This window comes from Tupaia chinensis, unplaced genomic scaffold, assembly GCF_000334495.1.
Source record: "Tupaia chinensis unplaced genomic scaffold, TupChi_1.0 Scaffold139431_1, whole genome shotgun sequence".
Classification (NCBI taxonomy): Eukaryota; Metazoa; Chordata; class Mammalia; order Scandentia; family Tupaiidae; genus Tupaia; species Tupaia belangeri.
In genome coordinates, this window is record NW_006199316.1 from 1,600,281 (window position 1) to 1,612,291 (window position 12,011).

A 12,011-nucleotide genomic window follows, 5' to 3' on the forward strand; every position below is an offset into this window, starting at 1 on the left:
CCGCGGTCGACTACGTGGGAGTCCAGCAACATAGCCATTATGTTAACTGCTAGTTCCCAAGGTTTTTATTATTATTATTTTTTTTAATTAAGGTTTTTGCCATAGGGCACATGTGCTCACCAAAGAGAGAAAAACAGGGAGAAGAAAAATGAGAAATCACCCCCCCCAGGGGGATAGCCACATCACAGTCCTCTCTCCACTCTCCTCCTGGGATTTTAGGCATGACCCACAGATGCCCAGTGTGATTTCAAGCTGTTGGATCTGTAACTTCAACTACGGTTGGCCACCTCAATCATCATGCCACCTGCTGGTCCTGAAGGGGTTTTCTTTTAAACTCATATTGGGTCATATATTTTATCCTTTATGATATCTCTTTTTTAGTTTGTGTGCTTAGAGCATTTATATTTAATGTAATTATGGACATTACATATATTAAAGTATGTTTGTTATTTAGGCCTGCTATTTTATTATTTTTGTCTTGCTTTTTTTTTTTTCTAGATTCTGAGATTTTTTTTTCCCCAAGATTTTTTCCATAGGGCACATGCATTCACCTCAGAGAGACAGAGACAGACAGTGAGAGGGAAAGTGAGAAATCAGCCCTCATTTCATGAGAAATCAGCCCGATGGGTCATGCCACGATTACTTCTCCTCCATTTTCCTCTCAGGATTTTTGGAATGCACATACATGCACCCAACACGACTTTCAAGCTGCCAGGTTTGGGACTTGAACTGCGGTTGGCCATGTGTGAGTCCTGCACTCCATCCACCATGCCACCTGCTGACCTCTGTATTGTGTTTTTCTAACTGTACATCTTTAATATTTTTAAGTCATTGCTCAAAGGATTAAAATATCCTTAATATTTTGCTCAAAAATAAATCATATTTCTTCATTTCAAGTGGAATGTAGAAATCTTAGGTTCCTGTACTCTCCCCTTCTATACTGAATCCTCATGAGACAGCGCTAAAGCTTTTACTTTCAACCATCTAACATATTTTAAAGAATTTAAGATAAGAATAAATAGTATTTACCCACACATTTACCATTTCTGTTGCTCTTCTCCAATTCCTGATGTTTCAAGTTTCTTTCTGGCATCATTTCCTTTGTCCGAAGAATTTTCCTGAGCAGTTCTTTCAGAGCAGGTTATTGATAACAAATTCTCTTAGTTTTCCTTTATGTGAAAATTTAAAATTTTACTTTTATTTCTGAAGGCAATTTTCACTGGATGTAGAATTCTGAGCTGATATTCCCCCCAGCACTTTAGAAATGTCCGTCTTCTGTAAGTTCTGATATAAAGTTCATAGTCATTTGAATCATTGCTCTGCCACGAGTAATGTGCTATTTTTTCTCTGGATGCTTCAATTTTTTTGTGTTTACTCTTGGTAGTTTGATTTTAATGATTCTGGGTATGAATTTCTTTTGAATTGATCTTGTTTGGAGTTTGCAGAGCTTCTTGAATCTGTATGTTTGTTTTTCTACAAATTTTAGAAATTTTCAGGTCTTATTTCTTCAGATATGTTTTTCTGCATTATACTGCCTCCTTTTTCTCTGACTCTAATGACACAAATTAGATAACTGATACTGTCCCACAGATCTCTAAGGCTGTTTTCATTACTTTCCATCTTTCTCTTTTTGTTTTTAAAATTTGATGCTTTTTATCAATCTATTTTCAAATTCATTAATTCTTTTTTTTTTTCTCCTGAGGCTGTCCAGTGAGTTTTTAACCTTTTGGTTAATGGAGCTATAAAAGTCTCACTTGATTATTTCACTATACCTTTTACTTATTTCTCAAGACTTTCTTTTTGTTTGCTTTAAGTTTTCGACCCTTTTGAACTATGTTTACAATCGTGCTTTAAAATCTTGGCTAAATAATTTCAACATTTGTGTCATTTCAACATTGGCTGAGTTAAAACTTTCCTGGTTCTTCACATGCTAAGTATCCTGGGTATTTTAAATATTATGTTATGAGACTTTGGATCTTAATTTTTTTTTTTTTTTGGAGAGGTTTTCGCTATAGGGTGCATGCGCTTGCCAGACAGACAGAGACATAGAGACAGAAAACAAGAAATCACCCCCCAGAGGGGATGGTCACGCCGCAATCCCTTCTCCTCCATTCTCCTCTTAGGATCTTGGGCACAGACGCACACGCGCCTGGCGTGTTTTAAGCCACCAGGTCCGGGACGCGACCCCCGGTCGACTACGTGGGGGTCCAGTGACATAGCCATTACGCTAACTGCTGGTTTCCTTTGGATCTTAATTTTAAGGAGGTTTTTTTTTTTTTTTTTTTTTTTAAAAGCAAACATAGACCAGCTTGGGTTCAGGCTGCAAGTTCTGATCAACCTTTTGTGGACTGCAGTTTTTATGTTTGTTTCATTTTCAAACACTTTCAGACTATTCAGATCTGTTCCATCTGTCCCAATGGCCAGTCTGGGCCCTATCTTCTAGATCAGTTCTCGAAAAACATATACCATCAGTTTATGGTATATGTTTTGGTTCAGATATACGTGTCTGATGCTCAGGGGTAAGTCCCATGGTCACAGACAATTTAAAGGGCTCATTGTCCTGAGCTCCTCCCTCCTCACCATTTCCTTCTTATTGTCTATTTCTCTGAGACACCTATTTCTGGTTTTCCACTCATAAATCTGGTGCTTTATTTACCCCCTTTCTGATATGTACTTCCTGCACTGGCTGCACCTGTGTCTGAGCTCAGCTGGTGAAGGGGCTATAGAGAAAGGAGTTGCAGGGGCTCACGCATCTTCCTAAGACCATAGCTCCTCCACTCAGAGAGAGGCTTCCCCTGCCTTGGTATTTTCTGTGTCTATGGGCCTCTGCTGCCGGTGTCACCACCCTCCAGAGACCCATTTCCTACCCTCAGTGTGTGAAACAGAGGCGTCTCTTGAGCTAAGGCCCACTTCTGGATCTTCTACTGCTTTGAGTCAAGGCTAGAGGACACCAAATGGAGAAGAAGAGGTAAACTCACAGACAGTTTAATGGCACTCTAGATTCTTGTCTTCTTGCCCAATCTGCTATAGTTTGCTCTTCAGAGTTCCCATGTGGCTGCTTTGGCATCCGGTCCAGGTTCTCTAGCTTCCCTGTCTTACTTGGTACCAGAACTTTGAGAGATCTTGAAAGAAGAGTTTCAGTTGATAAAGGAATAACAGAGTCAGCATTTTTGCTTTGCTGTAACATCACCAATTCTTATCACCACTCCAAGGCAGCCAAACATCATGTCTCCTGATTAGACACATGCAATGGAAAGTACATATGCTTTAGTTTTACCTGAAACAATGGAACCTGAATTTAATTAAGCTGTCTCAGCCCACAGGAAAAATGGAGGCCCAAGAACAAGTTAAGGGACGCTATGAAGAACTAGCATCCAAATCTAGGCTGTGAGACATTCCAGAGCATAATTAGCACTACAAAAAGAGAAAACGCTTACAAAATAAAGACAATGCAGAAACATAACAGATAAAAAGTGAGATAATTAATAGTACCCATGGGAGTCTTGAAGATTCGATAATATGAAGTGCTTAGTTCAGTGTCTGGAAAATAGTACATGAAACTATTCTAACTCAAGTCATTTCCGAGGGTCTCAGCTTCCTCTTCACTCATAAAACACAGCAGATGACAGCCTTCCCCTGCTGTCTGATGCTTAAGGATCAACGATTCAGTCAGCTTCGGTCTCTGTCTTTTGGGCAGGAAGGCTGGACCCGGCAATATCCAGTGCAGTGTGTATAACTGGCCAGTAGATGGCAGCTTCGGCTAGTCTATTTGGAGTTCTGGGCCCCTGAGAGAGCTAACTCTGCTCTAAGAAGTTGGTCCTGCTTGACCATCCATCACCCTTCCTTTCCTAGGTAGGAGACATAAAGTTGAAAGGAGAGAATTGGTGGAGATTTTTAGATGTAATGAGGGTTAGCACTTTGCTGAGAATTCATCATCTGCTGGGCAAGTCTTCCTCAGACTTAGAACAGGGTTTGAGCACCATCTGGTCAGCTGTCCCTAGAGCCTGTTTCTTGTCCCCCGAGTCCCAGTGCCTCCAGGTCATCCAGAATCAGCCGTGTGCAGGTCCAGTCTGGGTGGGCTTCTCTTCTCCACGAGACTGGGAGTAATTTATACATAGGCACCCACCCATACCTGGCATAAAATGTCCTTTGGGAAAAGTTTGTTGAATGGGTAAATAAACACATGATGAATATTTAATCACACATTCTTCTTACCCAGTAGATCAGTAGACTCTGGGACAGGGGATATACACTTTTTATTGTTTTTTAATTTGTTGTATTTTCAACCTGCTGAGTCCAGGACTTGTATCACAGTCAGTCATGTGGGAAGCCAGCACCTTAACCACCATACCACATGCTGGCTCCACACTTTTTAAAAAATACAGGGAATAGAAGATAGTGTAATGGTTACATCACTGGGTTCCCACATGGCAGACCATGGTTCTAGTCTCAGAGGCTTGAAGCTCAGGCCAGGCAGGTGTGTGTGCGTGCCCAAGATCCTGAGAGGAGAATGGAAGAAAAGGGACTGTGGCGTGACACACCCCCCCCACCACCCGGGGAGGGTGAATTCTCACTTTCTGTCTCTCAGGTGAGTGCTCGTGCCCTATAACAAAAATCTCTCTTTAAAATAAAATACAAGTGTCCCAGTTTTTCCACCTGAGAAATGGAGAAAACAATAGCACCTCTCTTGTAGTATGGCAAATACTGAATGAGCAAATGCACTTAGAGTGTTTGCAAGAGTGACAGGCACAAAGATGGCACCCGGTAATGTTAACTGCCCTCTGAAACTTGCTTTGCTCTGAGAACTATTTAATAATGCACTGGCAAATATGTATTCAAGGAAGGGCCTGGTGTGGCTGTTCAGAAAAGGGAATGGTTCTCAAGAAATAGCAATTCTGGGACTAGCAGTTGGCATAATGGCTAAGTTGCTGGACTCCCATGTAGTCGGCCATGGTTCAAGTCCTGGACTAGGTGGCTTAAACTCACGCCAGACACGTGTGCGTACGTGCCCAAGATCCAGAGAGGAGAATGAAGGGGAAGGGATTTCAGTGTGGCCATCCCCCCTCAGGGGTGATTTCTTGCTTTCTGTCTCTGTCTTTCTGGAGAGCACACGTGCCATCTAGCAAAAACAAAAAACAAACAAAAACAAAACACTCTCTAAAGAAATAGGAATTCTTTCCCCTCTTCCTTCTTGTGCCTCTTGTTACTGCTGTTATTATGACTGACTGTTTGAAGGTGCTGAGGGTAAGCCTCCAAGCTCCATGAGTCATGAATGCCATTCTGCCTGCCTTCCTCAACCCCAGGCTCAGCGTGGCCTCTGCAGCTGATTGCATGGTTTGGAGACAGCACATACAGAATGGCCCAAGGATCCAAAGGCACTGAAGCAGAGGAAGGAGGGGCCTCCAAAACTTAGCTTCTTTCTTTTGCCTTCTGATGTGTGTGTGGGTTTGTGAGTAGGAGTACACAAGAGTGTATGTATGTAAGAGAGAGTATGTGTATACACACACACATTTGATGTTTTGGGGGCATCTCCTGAGAGCCGTCGCTCAAAGTGTTGTTATGCAGATCAAAATAGTTCTTATACAAAGGTCACCCGAACCCTACAAAGTTCAGGAGCAGACAGGGCACTATTAAGGCCTAGCATGATCTCACCCATAAGTTCTGCATGCCAGTCTGGAGAGCTGGGAAAGCATGACAGGTGGCCACTCGGTGGTGTTATCAATGTTAAGAAATCATTCAGCAGCGCCTCCCTTGCCCTGGACCTGAAGAAAAGACAACGACTCACCTAGATACATTCCAGCTGTCTGGTAAGGTTCTGGGTGGGAATGGAGACTGACTCAGAACATGCATGAATGTGTACACAAATGTGCAAGAAAATGGAGGGAGGAAGAGAAGTCAAGCCCACTTTGTTGTCCAGCCTCTGCCCACCTCCTAGTCCTGACTCCTAAGGCCGTTCCTCTGCCTCACTGATGAGATGCACCAAGCTCCCCACAGGAAGTCTCAGTGCCTTTATACCACCATGCCCTCCACCGGAATGCCTTCTTCATTCCCTTCTCTCAAGACTCAAAGTGTTGCCTCCCCTGGAAGCCTCCCTGATTCTCCTTCTCCTAGGAAGAAATAGCTCATACGCATTTTGTGCCCTACCATCCTTACACCTTCTTTCACAGCCTTTGTGACCTTAGTAGACTTAGATACTTACCACAGAGTGGGATTTCCTGGCTTGGTGTTGCTGAGATGATCTCTCTCGGTTGGATCTGGTCCCAGCACAACACATACGTAAGGGCTTTCTTATAGCACCCCACCCCTTCTGGGCTTCAGGGCCTATGGTCTGCCTCAGTACCTTGCAATGTCCTTGTGTGGAGTTTGTCTATACTGGGTAAGCAGTGTGGACAGGGCTGCCTATGTAACTTGCTCAACCCAAGGCAAAATGAAAATACAGGGTCTCTTATTAAAACAATTATCAAAGTTTTCAAGATGGTGACATCAGGGGATTAGACCAAGAGTAGGGTCCTTTTGAACACAGGGACCTGTGTGACTACACATGCCACACTCCAAGAAGCCAGCCTTGACTGTAGAGTTGAGCAAAGTCTCACACAAGCCTTATGTCTGCTGATGAGTGACTTGCTGGTCACTTGAAGTAGTTGGCCATCCTCAGACTTTGCAGTGTTCGAAACCCTTCACATCAGGAGTGCCCTTCTTCCCAGCTTTAAGACATAACTAGCAAGAAACCTGGAGTTAGGTAAACTCCGATTCTAATTCCATCTCTGAAGGACAAAACACAAGTATCTCCAGGCCTCATCTGCAAAATGGGAAGTACTAACAACTATTATAAATATGACTATAGGTTCAAATGAGATCGAATATAAAATGCAAGTCTTCAGCCCACACCTACTATGTTTACTGAGCCCTACTGCTGGTCTGTTCAGAGAGAATAGGGGCAGACGTTAGGCCTAATGACTGGGTGGTGCTTGCTCAGTAAGGAGGGCTGCCATGTGTCGAGCTCTTTGTGAACTCCTCCTGAGTGCTCTGGGGTTTCTAAAGCATCAACCAAATCAGGCAAGGCATAGGAGGGAGAATTAGACCTGGGAGAAGCTCTTACATCACAAATTCAGCGGTGAGGAGAAGTGTTCATCATTTATCCAGCAAACATGTATGAATGCTTCTGGTGCCAGGAATAGTGTTAAGCAAAACAGGCACAGCCCTGCCCTCAAGTAGCTTAACACATAATTATTACATCTTGTTCTCTTGGGTATACCCCTCACTATCCAATGAGCCACTAGCATTTACTAGGCACCAACTATGAGGCAGAATGTGAGACTACACAGAAGCTGCGAGACTCCCCATCATCCTCTGATGGAAATGAATGAAGGCTGTGTGCATTCATTCGCAGATGCTAACAGTGGTGAGTGTTTATAGCTGGCTTCCCTCAGGCTGCTGGAGCTTCTTTTATCTGAGTGCACAAGGAGCCAAAGTATTTGGGAAATGGGGACCAGCAGATGGCATTAACGATGTCGTTGAACTCCCATAGTTGACTGCAGTTCAAGACCCAGATCCAGTGGCTTAAAACTCACACCAAGTACATGTGCATGAGTGCCCATAGTCCCAAGAGGAGAATGCAGGGGAAGGGACTGTGATGTAGCCATCTCCCCAGGGAGTGATGTCTCGCTTTCTGTCTTTCCAGTGAGCACACATGCTCTATAGCAAAAATCTCTCTTGGGACCATCAGTTGGTGTAAGGGGTATGTTGCTGGACTCCCATGTAGTCGACTGCGGTTCGAGTCCTGGACCTAGTGGCTTAAATTCACACCAGGCGTGTGTGCATGGGTGCCCAAGATCCCGAGAGGAGAATGGAGGAGATGGGATTGCGGCGTGGCCATCCCCCCTGCAGGGGTGATTTCTCACTTTCTCTCTGTCTCTGTCTTTCTAGCGAGCACATGTGCTCTATAGCAAAAACCTCTCAAAAAAAAAAAAAAAAAGTACTCGAGAAATGGTATTCCCAGGGATAGCCCTTAACAGATGACTGACAGGTGCAGAGGTGCAAACACTCCAGGCCCCTGCCCTGATGGAGACAATTCTCAGGTGTGAGTTAGATCATTTCCACAACACCTCGCAGGACTGTGCCAAAGTTCTCTTCTGGGGCTTTGCTGGAGCTCACACTCTTGATTGGCCCTCTTTCCTTTCTTGTCCCTCCATCTTCATTTGTCTACCTGTTTTTCCTGGGACCACTTCCTAATAACTTACTTTCAGACCTATTTATAGGGAACTCCTTACCCAAGATGGAAGGAGAAAAGGAGGCAGTGGTTGCTCCTGGTGTTTATTACTACAAACAGTGATATAACTCGTCAGAAGTCAGTCATTAGGAATCATAAAGTGCTACTTTGAAAATGACTTGCTTTGCTATAAATTAGAGCATGTTCTGAATTATCCCTGCAGTAGGACCACTCTCTCATTTGCATTCCGATACACTTATGAGTGGAAGGGGAGCACTCCCGCTTGTGGGATTTGCACACAATAGCTATCCCTGTTACACCAAAACTAAAGACTCTTCCTCCTTCATGTAAACACCAACTGTTGTGGGTTTTGCTGTGTGGATAAGTTGAGACCGGCTGGATGGGGGCCTTGAGAAATGTTAGCTTCACGCCTCCCTGAACCAGGGTCACAGGAGAAGGGTTCAGATGCCCAGGTTCTTCCAGGCCCACATAAACAGCTTGCCCTCCTCTCACAGGAATGTCCTCTACTCTTGTCTAATCCTTTCTCATCCACTCCTCTGACCTACCCAGCCTGCACACCATCCTTGGCACTGTGGGAAATGTCTTTAGTTGGAAAGGCTTTCTTAGCACTTACGTATTTCCCAGCTCCCCAGTCTCAAGCTAGAAGGGTTCCAGAGTTTCTAGCCTAAATCACAGCCTGATCACCCAGGAGCACATTAGGGAACTGAGCCACAGCAGGAGGTGGGGACTTGGGCCGGTCCTGTTGTCACAGGATCATGGATACAGTCAGGGCATGACCTGATGTCCCTCAGAACTTAACTTTTTCTACAATCAAACTTGTTTTGATCAAGTGGAGTACCCAGGGGCACCCAGCTGCCCAGCTTGCCTGAGGGCTTGGCAGTCATGCCTCAGCTTAGACCCAGACGCCTTCCTTCAGGGTCTGGACCTGACCCTTGGACGCTGATGAGGTTCTGTTCCCAGTGGATCTACACCATCCAGGGAGAAAAATGCTTCTTTTCTTCCTGAAGGACTTGAGACTATTTTTGTCCCTGAGAATTGCTGATCTTCCTTGTCTGATGTGTGTGTATAGCCCCACAAATATTTTGGATTCCTAAAAAAGACTTTTAACAAATGCACCTTCCACCCATACGCCCATGGGGACATGGAAGGGGGATGGTTTGAGGGCAGAGACTGGGGCCCACCTAGGGGTTAGTATAGGCCTCAGAAAAAAATGCTGGGGTGGGGCTGGAGGAAGCCTTGGATAGGGACGGAGTTCTCCAAAGCAACCAAGGTTAGTGTGGGGCTGGAAGGAAGGATCCCGCACAAGGTGGGAGGGAGAGGCCTGGGGCTGAGGTCAGGGTGCAGTGAGAACAGGTGGTGTCCGTCCGGGCACCACATTTACCTTCTGAGACACTTCTCGGGATAAGAGAAAAGACCATTAGCACTCACCTCTGAAGTCTCTTCCTTCCTGTGTTGTAATTTCCTTCCAGGCCTCCAAAGGAGGGCGGGCTGGGGGGAATATGCTGGGAGGGCGCCGCGGGGCAGGCTGGGAAGGCCCTTGTCCCCGCCCCTTCTTCCCTCCTGGAGCCCTTGGCAGCCACTGCAGTTTTGCCAGAGAGCAGCTGAGCGGCCGGTGCCTCGGCTCCGAGAGACGAGAGACGTGGCCTCCCCTCAGAGCCAACTGGGGACAAGCCCCCCTCCGTCTCAAACAGCCAGAGGGAGTGACCCTTAAGGGAAAGACAGGGCTGACCTCAGCGGAGGCGGGGCCGAGCACCTGCTGTGGGCACTGGGAACACACAAGTTCAGGCACACCCTCGCTTGGCCTGGAGGAGCCACACCCAAAGGGTAGTCTAGTGGAGAAAAGGGCCTGGCACGAGGCAGGTGGCCAGTGAGTGCCTTCGAGAGGGGAAAGAGCAGCCAGGGCGCCTCAGGAGCTTACTTCAGTTGTGCTCGAAGAAGCCGTAACCAAAGCCCCGCGGTGTGAAAGTCCGTGGCACACCTGAGGGCTGGTGTGCGTGTCTGTGCCGCTGACGAGGGAGTACGTGCAGAAGAGAAAGGAGGGGCAGAGGAGGGCCTGGTGCACCTGCCCAATTAGTCCGAAGTGAAAGGTGCATTGACTCATGGCATCTGATGTGTCAGGCTAAGTGGCTTGTTCTGTAGGCAGCATGAAGGATGACTTAGCAGGGGTTCTCAAAGCCAGATGGGGCAACAGCATCACCTGGGGACCTGATAGAAATGCAGATTATGGTGCCCCATCCTGAGCCCATGGATATAGAAACTCTACGGGGGGTCCCAGCCATTTGGTTTCCTAAGCCCTCCAGGTGATTCTGATCCAGACCAAAGTCTGAGAACCTCCAGTGCAGTGAAAAGAGTGCTAGACTTCAGATGGAAGGTGGGTGGGAGGGGTGACACTGGGTGACAGTCTATTGTGTTCTGAGCCATGGGCTACATTTCATGTCCTCTCCTTGAAGTGACTTAAAGAGTAACCAGGAGGGGTCTGTATTGCCATACCTTCACAATTGATGGGACCCCTGAAGCTTGGAGGGCTGATTAGCTAAAGATCACACAGTGAGTGCTAGAGCCAAGTTCTGCTCCCAAGCAGGGGATTTTTATTTTTTTTTCCTACCACTGCCAGTGTCTCCTGCACCACTCCAAGTGCAACGGCCTGAGTAGCAGCAGTGCCTAAGAGCCCATGGTGGCGGTGGAAGGAAGAAGCCCAAAGCTTGAAACCTGGCCTTCACCTCAGAGAGCCTGGTGGTGGGCCAGTCCTGAGGCTAAGGGAAGAGAGCCGAGGCCTTTCGCTTGAATTTTAATAAGCTTTGCCGTTCACTCCAGGGAGCTGGCTTTTGCAAATGTACTGTTCCGAGAGACCAGCTGTCTTCCCTGACTCCTAGGGCTGATAGGTTAAGTATGAGGTTAAGTGCGAAAAGCAGGGTGAAGAATCACCTGTGTGCTGTGATTACCACTGCCTACATTCAAAACAAAACATGACGAACTCGGAGGGAGGGGAACTATCCAGCGCGACAGGAATTTTCTTCCCTCTTTTAAAAGTCCTGTCATGTGACGTAACTGTACGGTGAATATGCATTCCCTTATTTTTAATGTGCAACCAGGCACACTTCTGCAGCAGGCAGCGGCACAGTGGACAACTCTGTGGGCCTCCTGGTGGACAGGTTCAGGATAAGCTCAGGCTCTCCTGTCCCTGAGGCCAGCAAGGACAGGAAGTGAGGGGGTGGGGCACCAGACACTAGCAGCTGTCAGAGGTGCTTTGATATTCATCTCACCCTCTTGCAAGAGTTGGGGCGGGCAGTTGTGACACTCTTGAAATCTCTCTCCATGACACCTGTGATGTGAAGGGATTAGCAGGGACTTTGGGACCTAAGACTGAACCTTCTGGGCAGTAGGTGGCATGACTGTTAAAGTGCTGAACTCCCACGTGGCTAACCATGGTTGGGGTCTCAGACTTGTCAGCTTGCTTGCTTGCTTTCTCTCTCTCTGGTGAGTGCACATGCCCTATAGCAAATTTTAAAATAATAAAAAATAAAATGAAATAATGTTTTTTTTAAAAAAAGACTAAATCTTCTTTTAGGTTGTCTTGGCAAAAAACCATCAGAAAGAGTAAGGTTAAAAACAAACAAAAAAAGAAACAAAAAAAAAGTAGTGGAAGGTAGACCAGCCTCTGGTGTGGAGGCTGACAACAAGACTGAGTTGTTTCAGTCCTGGATCCAGTAGCTTAAAAAACACATTGTATACAAAATCTTGAGAGGAGAACAGATTGCAGGCAGGTGGCACCCCACCCTCC

The 12,011-nt window shown here is 46.2% G+C and overlaps 1 long non-coding RNA gene across 1 annotated transcript in view; it reads left to right on the top strand.

Moving 5' to 3' along the window:
* LOC106736369 (uncharacterized) overlaps positions 1–12,011 on the top strand; it is a 17,971-nt gene that overhangs the window by 3,229 nt on the left and 2,731 nt on the right. The gene's annotated exons all lie outside the window — the stretch shown is intronic.